The 12,452-nt window shown below is 37.7% G+C and overlaps 1 protein-coding gene across 7 annotated transcripts in view; it reads left to right on the top strand.

Annotated features, from left to right (window-relative positions):
- Window positions 1-3,429: 3,429 nt before the first annotated feature.
- Window positions 3,430-12,452, top strand: part of Tmc1 (transmembrane channel like 1) — a 184,533-nt gene continuing 175,510 nt past the window's right edge. For 5 of the 7 annotated variants that reach the window (XM_031389906.1, XM_031389908.1, XM_031389909.1 and 2 more), the window contains exons 1-3: window positions 3,430-3,548; window positions 9,431-9,643; window positions 9,966-10,145. The gene's annotated coding sequence lies outside the window, so the exon portion shown is untranslated. Of the gene's footprint in view, window positions 3,549-4,415; window positions 4,460-9,360; window positions 9,644-9,965; window positions 10,146-12,452 lie in introns of those variants that run through there. The other 2 variants (XM_031389904.1, XM_031389903.1) reach the window with 2 other exon arrangements.

Raw genomic sequence — 12,452 nt, 5'->3', positions numbered from 1 at the left:
CAATCATACGCCCAAGGGTGTCTTGGAAATGGGGCATCTTTTGTTTTTATTTACATCAGCAGTGTCAGTTAAGGGCTACCAACTACTGTTTCAACCCATCAGTCTGCATTTAAAGTGAAAGAAAATGAATAGGTTGAATATAGAGATTATGAAGTCTATAAAAGACAATGTTATTAAATTTAGGGCCTAAGTCATAAGACCATTGATGAACCCTATGTTCACTTTCTACCTAGCAAAGGTCAGTGTCCATAACCCGGGCAAATACAGAACTTCCTGAGGCTATGATTATCATTGTTACTAATGCATTCAGTATAAATGGTAAAGCTTGTTTGGATTGCTGTTGAATGCCTCAAATTATCTTAAGTGTTTTGTTTCTTTGGTTGCAGCATTGTTTGAACAAGTTGCAGAACCCTTGGCTTTAGGTGGAGATATTGGGTCCCTGGGAGTCATGGGGGGTTGCCAGTGCAGTTTAACTGGTTCCATCACTCCCCTGTTGCCTATGTCATCAACTTGTCCAACCATGTCCTTTCCTGTCCTCTGAAATCCTCAGCAGAAATAAAGTCTGTCTCCTTTAAGCTGCCTCCTGCAGGGATTTGGTAACAGCCATGGGAAAGTGACGAGAAGAGTTCTTGTGGACAGAAAGTGAGATGGCGGCTTTGGCTTGTGCAGGGCTGGATTGATTTCTTCCTTGCTGTGACATCACAAAGAACCATTGTGAGGAATGATAGACATCTGACATAAGGCACTGGCTGGGGCTAGAACTTCCACTGCAGAGCAGGTGTTGGCTGTTGTGAAGCAGTTGGGTTAGACTTTGGCTCTGAATGACTTATATGTTATTGATCATTTGGAATTGGATATCAGTAATCTACTTTGACAGGCACATAGTAAGCTTGTTTCCAGGTTGGTTGGTTTTGGTTTGTGGGTTTTAGTTTCCTTTTTTAATTATTAGTTTGGTTTTTAGTTTAATCAGTGCTTTCATTTCAGCTTTTGTATTATTAACTCGATTTTATTAAATATTAATTTGTCTTTGACTTTTTTACTTGTTTATTTTTCTTATCTACAAACTTCTGTTAGTACTTAATAACTGTACAGAATAAAGGATTTCATTGTGGCATGTACTTTGAACATATCTATATACTTGCTCTCATACTTCTATCCAGTCTTTCCGTGTACTTAACAGTTTACCTATTATTAATCACCACTCTGCTATGTCACTTATCAGACAAAATATAGCCTGGAGTGTCTTGAGCAGCACAATATTTTGTTACAACATCAGTGGCATGGAGGAACTCTTATCCTTTTAATGCCCATAAATACCAGCTTAAGAAAAGGGATTGGATACATTGAGTATTAGAGATGCTTTTTGTTTGTTTGTTTTGAGACAGGGTTTCTCCATATAGCCCTGGCTGTCCTGGAACTCACTCTGTAGATCAAGTTGGTCTTGAACTCAGAAATCTACCTGCTTCTGCCTCCCAAGTGCTGGGATTAAAGGCCTAGAGATGCTTTCTGTCAAAGGGAAAGTTCCTGTGGAATTTTAGTGCCAGAGTGAAAAGAACAATGCAGCATCTATGAGACCACCATCTTATAACCAGTACTTCTAGTAACCCACGGAAACAGGAAGTGTTCTGAGTCTGCCTTTTTTGTTACTACTGCTTTCATTATTATGACAGTCCAAATGTCCTTACGGTTTGAACGTGAAAGTTCTCACAACCTCTCATGTGATTGAAAGCTTGGCAGTTAGCAAACAGTGCTGTTTTGGGAGGTAAGGAAATTTTTGGGAGACATAACAGCAGGAGAAAAGAACTGGGTCACGAGGAGGAATGGTGGTCTGCTAAATCCATATAACCAATGAATGCTTCAGACCCATCTCTCAAGACACTATTCCTCCTGTGACAATGCCTTCCCCATTCTCTGAAATCCTGAGCCAAAATAAGCTATCTCCCTTAAGTTGCTTCTAGCCATGAATTTGGTCACAGAGATGAGAGAAGAACTAATACATTCCTGGGAGGTAGCCCATGAGAAAAATCACTATGGGCTGTAACCAGCTATGACTGGTCCACTTCGGCTGTGACCTTCAGGAGCCATTGTGGGGAATGGTAGATGCCCCACTTACATAAAGCACAGGTTGATACGGCAGAAACACGGTTGGCTGGCTGCATAGAGGTTGGTTTTTTTTTTTTTTGTCTCTGATATACTTGCACAGTGTCTTTTGAATTGGACTTTGATAATCTGCTTTGGCATAAGCATAGTGAGTTTGCTTCCTGATCTATTGGGTTTGGTTTATATTCTGATCTATTGTTTTGGTTTTGAGTTTAATGTTTTTCCATTTTAAAAATTATCATTCTGTTTTCCCCTTAACTATATTTTCTCATTTTTTGATATCTTATGCTTTGGTTTGTTCACTTTTATTTATTTTAAAATGTTGCTGTTATATATTACCTACATAAAGTAAGGAATGGCATTATGGCATTCACTTAAATCATGTTCATTTGCTCTGTGACTTACCCACAGTCATTTCAGGTACTAAAACTTTCCCTATCATATTGTCTCCACACACACACCCAAACCATGCCACTTATGAGAAATTCTCTTGGATGTCTTGAGGGACAGTACATTTTGTTATAGTATCATTGTCATGGTAGAGCTACCATCCTATTGATGTCCATAAATATGAGCTTAAGTAAAAGGAATTCAATATCATGATTGTTCAGATCTGCACCAAAATGTCATTGAATCAGACTGTATGTCTACTCTCTTGTCAACAACCATGTCTGTACCTCAGAGAAACACAAAATTTAGGCTTTCCTCATTTTTGCTACTGTTTTTTGTTTTTGAAACAAGCTCTCACCTTGTAACTCTGTCTGGTCTGGAACTCAATATATTGACCAGGCTATCCTGGAACTCAGAGAATCTTCCTGCCTCTGCTTTCCAAGTACTGGGACAAAAGGCATGTGCAACCATACAACTATATGTTAAAACAATAATATCTTTATGTTTTGAATGTGAAAGGTCTCACCCCATCTCATGTGTTTCAGTGCTTGTGGTGCTCTTTATGGGGTTAAGGAACTCTTGAGAGGTGGAAGCTTAGAAGGAAGAATGAGGTCCCTAGGAAAATGATAACCTGACTGTGGTATAACAGACTGCTTCAGATGCCTCTCCTGAGCCACCAGCTCTTCCCATTATATCTCCACAATCTCTGAAATCCTGATTCACATTGAACCCTTCCTCTTTTAAGTTACTTCTTGTCAGAGATTTGGTCACAGCTATGGGGAAAGTAACTTACACAATTCTTAGGGACAGAAGGTGAGAGGAACCGCTTTGGCTTGTGCCTAGCTGCTTTGGGTTCTTCCTTGCTGTGACATCACAAGGAACCACTGTGAGGAATGATAGGCACTGGACATATAAGGCACTGACTGGGGATGGGTTTTGTCCTCACACTTCAGAGAAGCTGGTGTTGGTTGGAGAACAGCCAGACTCCATCCCTGGTTCTGATCAACTCAAAGTTTCCAATGTTTGGAACCTGACATAAGGAGTTTCACAATTTGTTGGTTTGAGCACTAAAATGTTTCTTTCATTTTATTTATTCATTTAACTGCTTTTGCTTTGGAGTTTAAGTTCATTTTCTTGTTCATTGTTTTATTTTCAAACAATTTTTGTTTGACTTTTAAACTTTGGTTTTATTTTTTCCTATTGTAAGCTTGTGTTTATATTAACTGTACAAAGTGAGGAATTTTAGTATGACATTCCCATACATACATATAATGAATGTTAATATCATATTTCTTAGCTCTGTTACATTTCACCAGCCACTTGCATCTGTTTAAAAGGCCCCTTTTTTTTACATTAAGGCCTCATTCACCCACCCATGTCTCTAGCTAAACAAAACATGTCTCTATGGAACTGGCTTATTACATATAACTATTTTTCCGTGTATATCCCAGAACATGACAAAATTTCTTCTTCATGGCTGAGCATGAAACTCCTCCCTTGAATCTGATTATATGCCCGTTGTTGAGGCATTTGTTGACTAAAATTATCCTAGGATTTTAAACAAGGATTGTTGAACCCTTGTTAAATATGAAGGATCAAGCCAGGATGTGGTGGCATGTGGGGAGCCATGAAGCTGGACAGGCATTCGCCATGGCAAGATGGCGCCTACTTCCACTGTCGAGTAAACAACTGTTTGCGCATGTGCATAGAGTGAAAAGACGCCATGTCATGGCCCATTCTGGGGTGTTACGTAGGGTAATGAGCAGACAGCCAATCATGGGCAGACACGCCGCACTGTGGTGTATATAAGCAGTGCGGATTTTGGGCTCGACCTCTCTTTTCCCTCTGGGAGAGGGCAGTAAACATCGCTGCAGAAGGAACCTAGTGTGTCCACGTGTCTTCTTCCCAGCGAGAAGACTGCGCGGGCTACAGTGGCACACGCCTTTAGTCCCAGCACTTTCAGGCAGAGGTAGGTAGTAGTAGATCTCTGAGTGTGAGGCCAGTCTATAGAGAACAAGTTCCAGAACAGCCATGGCTACACAAAGAAACACTGTCTTGAAAAACAAAAACCAAACAATGACAACAACAGCAACAAAACCCCAAATCATGCAAGATCATTGTTGGAATGTGTTGGTGAACTTTGGGTCAAATATTAAATATTCTTATTCAGGATATCCCTGTAAATATTCTTTAAAAATATTGACTTATACTTTTCTATTTTTGTTGTATCTTTATGTGATTTTGATATTGGGGTAGTACTGGCCTTGTAGACTAAGGTTTGAAATGTCCTCCACTGTCCATTTGATAGAACACTTCAGGAGCATTGTATCCCTTATTTTTTACTTTTTCCTCTTCTTTCACAGCTCATGCATTTCATCAGTGAACCTATTGATTCTGAGATACTCTTTGTTGGAAGATATTTTATAACTACTCCAATCTGGCTCCTTATATTAATCTAAGTGTTTTATAGCATTTTATTTCAATTTTGATGTTGGTTAAGTGAATCTAGAAATCCATTTCTTTTAGATTATCAACTCTCTGGAGTATATATAAGTTTTCAAAAGATCCACCTGGGAATGGTAGTAGATATTTTTAATCCTAGCACTTAGTAAGCAGAGGCAGGTGGATCTCCATGATGTCCAGGCCAGCCTGGTATGCATAGCAAGTTCAAGGCCAGTCAAGGTTACATAGTGAAGTCTCTAGTGGTCCTATTAATTTAGTTGTAGCTGTTGAAACATCTCCTTTTGCTTTTAACTTTATTAATTTGCATCTTCTCTTGGTTGGTTTGTGTAAGAATTTATCAGTTTTAATAACCCTTTCAAATAAGAAATTTCTTTGGTCTTTTTTTTGTCCATTTGTTGTGCATTTAATTTGAGATCTTTCCATAATCGTGTTTTGTCATCTTCTGCTTTTGTTGGTTTGGGTTGTACTGGTCTTTCTATGACCTTAAAGTACCGTTATTAGGTTGTTTGAAGTACCTGTGGTTTTGCTATGTATGAAGTTATGGCCATTAACTATAAAAGTAACTTTTATTCACCAGATATAATTGCCATCTCAGAGGCTTACTGCTGAGTAAACTGACCCTTTCTAGCTTTTTATGAACTCTAGTTAGCTGGCTCAACTCAGCTGTTCTGGCCCACACTCATTTCCCAGCTGACTAATTCAAACTGGCTTCTTTCATCTGACTGAATTGTTGTGTTTGGCCTCAAACTAACTCTGACAATCTCTTCTGATGAGTTTTTCTCATTCTCTGGCTTATTTTGTCTTCCCCTGCAAATCGTTTCTGTAAAACTGCCTCTCTCTCTCTCTCTCTCTCTCTCTCTCTCTCTCTCTCTCTCTCTCTCTTTCTCTCTCTTTTCTGTTCTCTTAAGTTGCCTCTCTTTCCTATGTTGTTCTCTTAAGTAGTCTTTCTTTCCTATGTTGTATTTGTGAGATTGAGTGTATCCTGTCTCTGACTTATTCTGTCAAATCTTTTTCTGATTGGCCACTTTATCTTCCCCTCAATTAGATTTCTCTTTCAAACATGGCTGCTTCCTTCTACAAACTAATTTTACATTGTTAAGGATTAAAAGTGTGTATTAAGTGTCTATATTCCAGCCACAGGGTTAGATGTATGCCATTCCAGCCAGATCACTTGGACCTAGAAGTACTTTGGATATGATCCCTTGCCAGAGCAGCCATGTTGTTAGATTAAAATTCCTTCCTAGGTATTTACAAAAAACTTCCTTCCTAGAGCTGCTTTATTTTTTTAGCATTGTTTAATGATGATGGCACAAGTGAAGGGGCTTCAGGGAAAAGAAGTATCTTGTTTTTAAAAATAAAACAGTGAGGTGAAATGCAATGTCTAGGTGTTTTCTGAGTCTCTTAAAGCCTTTGTGGGAGGCCCAGCATTCCCTCTACACTGTTAATACCACCATACCCAGTTACTCTTGTTCTCAGCTACTCATCTCAGTGTCCTCTGCTTTGTTGTGTTTGCTTAACATTCTCATAATGAATGGCTGCCATGAATGTGAGTTTTAATAGAAATGGCTGCCTGTTCCTTCTATAAAAGGGACAACATCTGAAGTTCCACATTCTTTTGCTTTGAATGGTTTCTGATTACTCAACCACATTTTGCTTCTAGGTACAGAAAGTGAGGTGAACCCGTATCACCAGTAACTTTTACATGTGAAGTCATACAAATGGCTGCCCATTCAACTCAACTATGTTGATAGGGCAAGAATGGGATGCTGTGGAGTTCCTAGACAGTCTAGATGATGAATCTAAAACAAAACCTCAAAAACTGTGAGCCAAAGTTAACTGCTACCAAGCAATGATGGAGTGCTGACACACTTTTCCTATGGGAGGAATATGGTGTATTCCTCTGAATTATATCCCATCCAAATTGCAGCATCTCTCCGGGAGGGAAGAGGATGCTTGTGAGCCTCTGGTGAATACAAGGTTACTTGTCTGGGAGAACAGAAACTTGAAAAATTATTGAGGGTCCTTCCTCAGCAAAAAATAAGGGGTGATAAACAAGTGCTTGGGGCAAAGACTGGCTGGCAGAGCTGCAGAGAAAGGACATTTGGACTATGGAACTCCCCTCTAGCTGTATAGAGAGCCCTTGGTTATAGCTTTTGTGGGCTATCACCAATGTTGGGGTGGGATTTCTGGGACTCAGCTGATCATTTTGAATTATCCTTAGTTATTGTAAGTTATCCATGGCCCATTTCCTGTTAGAAATGCCAGTAAAGCCTCATAGTCTCATCATGCTAAACATTAGTGTAATTATTATTTGGGTCTGCCATGGATTTCTTTTCATGAGTGAATAAACATGTGTTGTGCTTCTCCACAAAATGTCTGCCACACAGTACTTGGAACATAGCCTGGAAGAAGGTTGGGGAAAGACTTCAAGATTATTATGATGTGTATTGAACAGGTAAAATACCTGTAGGTACCTTTAGTCTTTGGCCCTTGATTGGGAATAGGAGAAATAGGTGTCAGAGAAGGAAAGTAAAACTAAGTAGTCCCAGAGCTGGTCGTGGTACAGGGCTCACTCCTGCTCCTCACTTCTTGGGCAGCAGAGGAAGCAGAAACATGTCTGCTATGGACAGCATGAAAGCGCAGGCTCTGGCAAAGATAAGTTATGATTCAATCCAGCAGGTCAAGGTCTAAGAAAAAGTGTCTATGGAAAATATTTGAGATTAACTAAAGCAAGTGATGAAGGTCAAAGAATATAAAATAACTAGGATAATGATGATTTAGAAATAAAACATAGTTCAGATGAAATGTTTTAAGTTGCTAAGTGCAAGTAAAGATATTTAAAGCTGGTTAATGCTAGTGATGTTTAAAGTTAGTAAATGCAAGTTGTAAATGTTGGAGGTTCTAAGAAGGTATATAAATGCAAGTTGTAGAGATGTAACAATTATTTAACGGGGAAAAGGGGGAACTGTTTTATATCCCCCTCACATGCTATTGTTATTTCAAAGTTTAGAATTTGAACATTGATCAATAGAATTCTGATAAGCTAATGGAACATTGGCAGTTTATAATTCAGTCATAAACTCAAGATTTTAATTTCCTTTTGGCTGTTTTCTGAATATAAACTTAAAGATGCTTCTCATCATGCTAAAATCATTTCTGTTCAATCTGTGTATCTAGCTCTCTGGATTGAGGAAAAAATTTTCTATGCCTTTTCACCTAAACCCATAGCTTTTCCTAGGTCTCAGAGGCATGAGTCTACTCTTGTTGTCCAACAGACACCTGTTAACTGTATTTCTAAAATATGGATTTCAATACATTGGTAAATACTAAATACATATCCTTTTGTAAACTAAAGTTCACATAAACTCCTGGGAATCAAGAGTCCTATGACTTTGACCCACCTGTCACAGATCAAATGGATTCCAGATAAGTATACTTGCCTGTTCTTATTCAATCCAGCAGGTGGCCCCAAAAATAAATTATATAAAATAATATATACAACACATGTTAGAATTTACATATACTGAGACATATAACCACACATGTTTGCACATGCATACATATATATATATATATTATCCACACTAAATATAAAATCTACATTAAGTATAAATTATACAAGTTAAATATAAATTATATACATTGAATATGATTTATATGCTTATGTATTATATACTAAATAAAATCATATACATTAAATGCTAATTTTATACTTTAAATGAAAATTTTATTTGTTATATATACATATTTTTTAAAGATTTATTTATTATATTTTTTTAAAGATTTATTTATTATTATATGTAAGTATACTGTACCTGTCTTCAGACACACCAGAAGAGAGTGTAAGATCTCATAATAGATGGTTGTGAGCCACCATGTGGTTGCTGGGATTTGAACTCAGGACCTTTGGAAGAGTAGTTAGTACTCTTAATCGCTGAGCCATCTCTCTAGTCCTATTTGTCATATATTAATTATATATGTAAAAATATGAATTAAATATGAGTTAAATCTATAAAATATGTTATAATCCATATAATATACATAATTTTACATGTCCTTAAGGACAAGGAATTATGGAATGAGATCATGGAACGCTTAAAAAATCAGTTACAGGGCTGGAGAGATGGCTCAGCGGTTAAGAGCACTGTCTGCTCTTTCAAAGGTCCCAAGTTCAAATCCCAGCAACCACATGGTGGCTCACAACCATCTGTTCAGCTACAATGTACTCACATACAATCATTTTTTAAAAATCAGTTACAAAAAATGGGGGAGTTGTATGCTCCTTCTCCACAAAATTTTATTTTGAACTTTTTGACATTGGATGACAACAGACACTCTGGGGATGAGTGTCTATGGTACTCTACAACTCGGAATACTTATGCCTATGTGAAATGGAAGGATTCTTTTACTGGCAATATTGGATGATCCCAATCCAGTATTAATATGGGTAAGAGGGTATATTTGTTTTCTTTCACAGGTAACTGCCAGAGCAGTTGGTGAGACATGCTGATGGACAAAGAATGATGCTATGATCTTGCTGAGTACCCTGGTGATGGTGACAGTGAAGCTGTATTGAGCATGTGTTCCTGACTCACTTTTGCTACATCCTTCTGTATGGTTATGACCAGAAGTACTTGTGACCTCTAGTAATACTCAACTGTTAGATTCCCTTGGTCTGAGAGTATAAAAAGTATGTAATATTAGTGAATTACACTGCTGTGAGACAGGGTTTCCTATTTGATTTATTAGAAATAGTGCCAATGCTGGATATGTTTCTGTGGACCCTTAGACTTGGAAGAAGAATGTCTCTAAGACTGTAGTATATTATAGCTTAAGCATTAAGTATTAAGATGGGAATGCCTATATCCTGAGACAAGTTTGACAAGTGTCTTGCCTCAGGCTTTTAGATCTTGTGGGATAGAGAACACAGAGACTTTGGAACCTGCCTTTGAAAAATCAATCAAATGGAGCAGTTGTTATAATGACCCTTGTATTTCCTTTAATGTGACCAGCCATCCCAATTCAATCATGGACTCATCTGGAAATCAATCCAATATTTGATAAAAGGAAATGACAGTGGGCCTTTGGAGGGCTGATTCTGGACGTTTTCAGAGACATATGTGGAAACTGGCAGCTGCTTTGTATGATGTTATGTTTGCTCTGGAGAAAATGAAACAGGTTCTGGAGTTAAGGTAATTATGTAACATCCTGTGTTACCCCATCTAATCTTTTACTAATTGGGAATGTTACCTTTGTTATCAGCTCTGATAATGAGTTCAATGTTTCTTGTTTTAATTGTCTTTTGTCCAGTTGTGTGTCTGCACTGTATGATGGTCAATATGTAATGGTAGTACATCAACCAGCTTCTATTATGATTCTTGTAAATGTATCTGAACCCTGATATTCTGAAAAAGGCTTATAAATATTGGACAAATTAGGTCATCTCTGGCAAAGAGCAAATGTATGGTTGGGTTGACCATTGTTGGTGTTTTTGCTCTCATAACTCTTATAACCAGTGCTACTACTTCTGCATTAGTTTTAGCACGAGTAGTACAAACAGCTAGATTTGTTAATGATCTTGCTGAAAATGTAACCAATGCCCTGAGCATACAAGTGGATTTGGATACATGGCTAGAAAAAAGAATTGATATATTGCAGATCATGAGAGATGAGGTACAAGGAATGAAAATCAGAAGCCATTTGGAATGTCATGGATATGAATTTATACAACTCAAAAAATGTATAATGAGTTAGCATAATTAGACCAGAGTAAAAAGGCACCTTAAAGGTATAAAACATAATACTAATATTTCTTTATATTTATTAGCCCTGCATAAGGAGGTTGTATTTTTAAGAAAGGCAAAACTTTTGTCTTTTGATGGTACTAGCATTGCAAATGATATTATGAAAAGGCTACAGGCTGCTTTTCCTTTATAGTACTTGTTTATATCTCTCTTATTGGGCATAGCAGGATTTGGCTTTATGATCTTTTTCATGGCATGTCTGTTACCTGTTCTTTTGAGAGGAATCATCAAAGTCAAAGCAGTGTTATATAAATTCAAGGTCCAGTCCAGCACAAGCTGGTAGTCAATGACAGGTAAGATCGTCTTGAAAGCCCTATCATCCTAAAACAGGCCATGAATACAAGATTATTTGCATGCCAATGACAGGTAAGAGCTGTGTTTTCAGATGGCAACCTAAGACAGGCATAACATTCTGCTCCATGACTGATAAGATGCAAGGCTCTTAAAGAAAAAGACAAACACACACACACACACACACACACACACACACACACACACACAAACAAAAAGGGTAAGATTTTCTCAGAGGTGGATCAACCTAAGACAGGGTATGAACGCTAGAAATCGTGTACCAATGACGGTAAGGTCTACACTTCTTGAAGGACCACCTAAGACTGAACCAATAGCTGAGACAGCTTTGGTTTGCATGGATAAAAAAAGGGACATGTGGGGAGCACATCCACCAGTTTCTTTGTCTGGTTTCTTGCCTGCAAATGAGTCTGCCGACATCTGTCTTTGTTTTTAATTAAGATATATGTTATATACTGCCAAGTTCCTCACTTTACATATACATTCTTGAGAGATTGTCCACGCCTGAAGGAAATGACCATAGTCAAACATGGATACTGTATAACATAAACTGACCATGCAAGCATTTGTGGTCATCACTTAACTTCCTGGAATTGGCCATGCTTTCTGTTGTTTGCCTTTAAAAGACACTGAGAAAATACACTTGTTGCTGTCATGGTATTGACCAACAGCCCTCTTATATCTGTCTCTTGCATCTTCTTTCTGCCTTTCTTATAATCATCCTCACTCCCCTGGTCATGGTTCCTGCACTGACAGACCAGGAGGACCCAACAAATTAGCTTCTCAGTTTGTTCATTTTTACTGTTGGGTAACATTCTGCTTTGTTTAATATATTTTTTTAAAGATTTATTTCACATATATGGGTGCTCTGTTTTCATGCATACCAAAAGAAAAAATAAGATTCCATTTTAGATGGTTCTAGGCCACCAAGAAGTTGCTGGGAATTGAAATCAGGGCCTCTCAAAGAGCAGTCAGTGCTCTTAACTGCTGAGCCATCTCTCCAGCCCTGTTTAATATTCTTAAATTGTTAGTTTATAAATACCAGGTCTTGTATCAATGTTTTTGTTACCCCTTTGTTATTCCACATTGTGGATAACAGCTTCTCTTGACATTGTGGGAAAGCTTTTGGGGTATAGTCTTCATGGTACAGTGAATGTCCAACTTAATAGGATGTTGCTAGATGTTTCCAAAGTAGTTGAACTCATTCATATTTTCCAGGCAGAATATATAAGAGATCATGTTTATTGCCATTCCTTAATTTTTAGCATCATCAAACATTGATTTTACCAGTCAAATAGGTAAGAACTAACACCCCCTTATTAGTCACTCTTTTTTCTTTCTTCCTTTCTCTTTCTTTCTTTCTTTCTTTCTTTCTTTCTTCCTTTC

Source organism: Mastomys coucha, unplaced genomic scaffold (assembly GCF_008632895.1).
Source record: "Mastomys coucha isolate ucsf_1 unplaced genomic scaffold, UCSF_Mcou_1 pScaffold21, whole genome shotgun sequence".
Classification (NCBI taxonomy): domain Eukaryota; kingdom Metazoa; phylum Chordata; class Mammalia; order Rodentia; family Muridae; genus Mastomys; species Mastomys coucha.
This window is presented reverse-complemented; position numbering and strand designations above follow the sequence as displayed.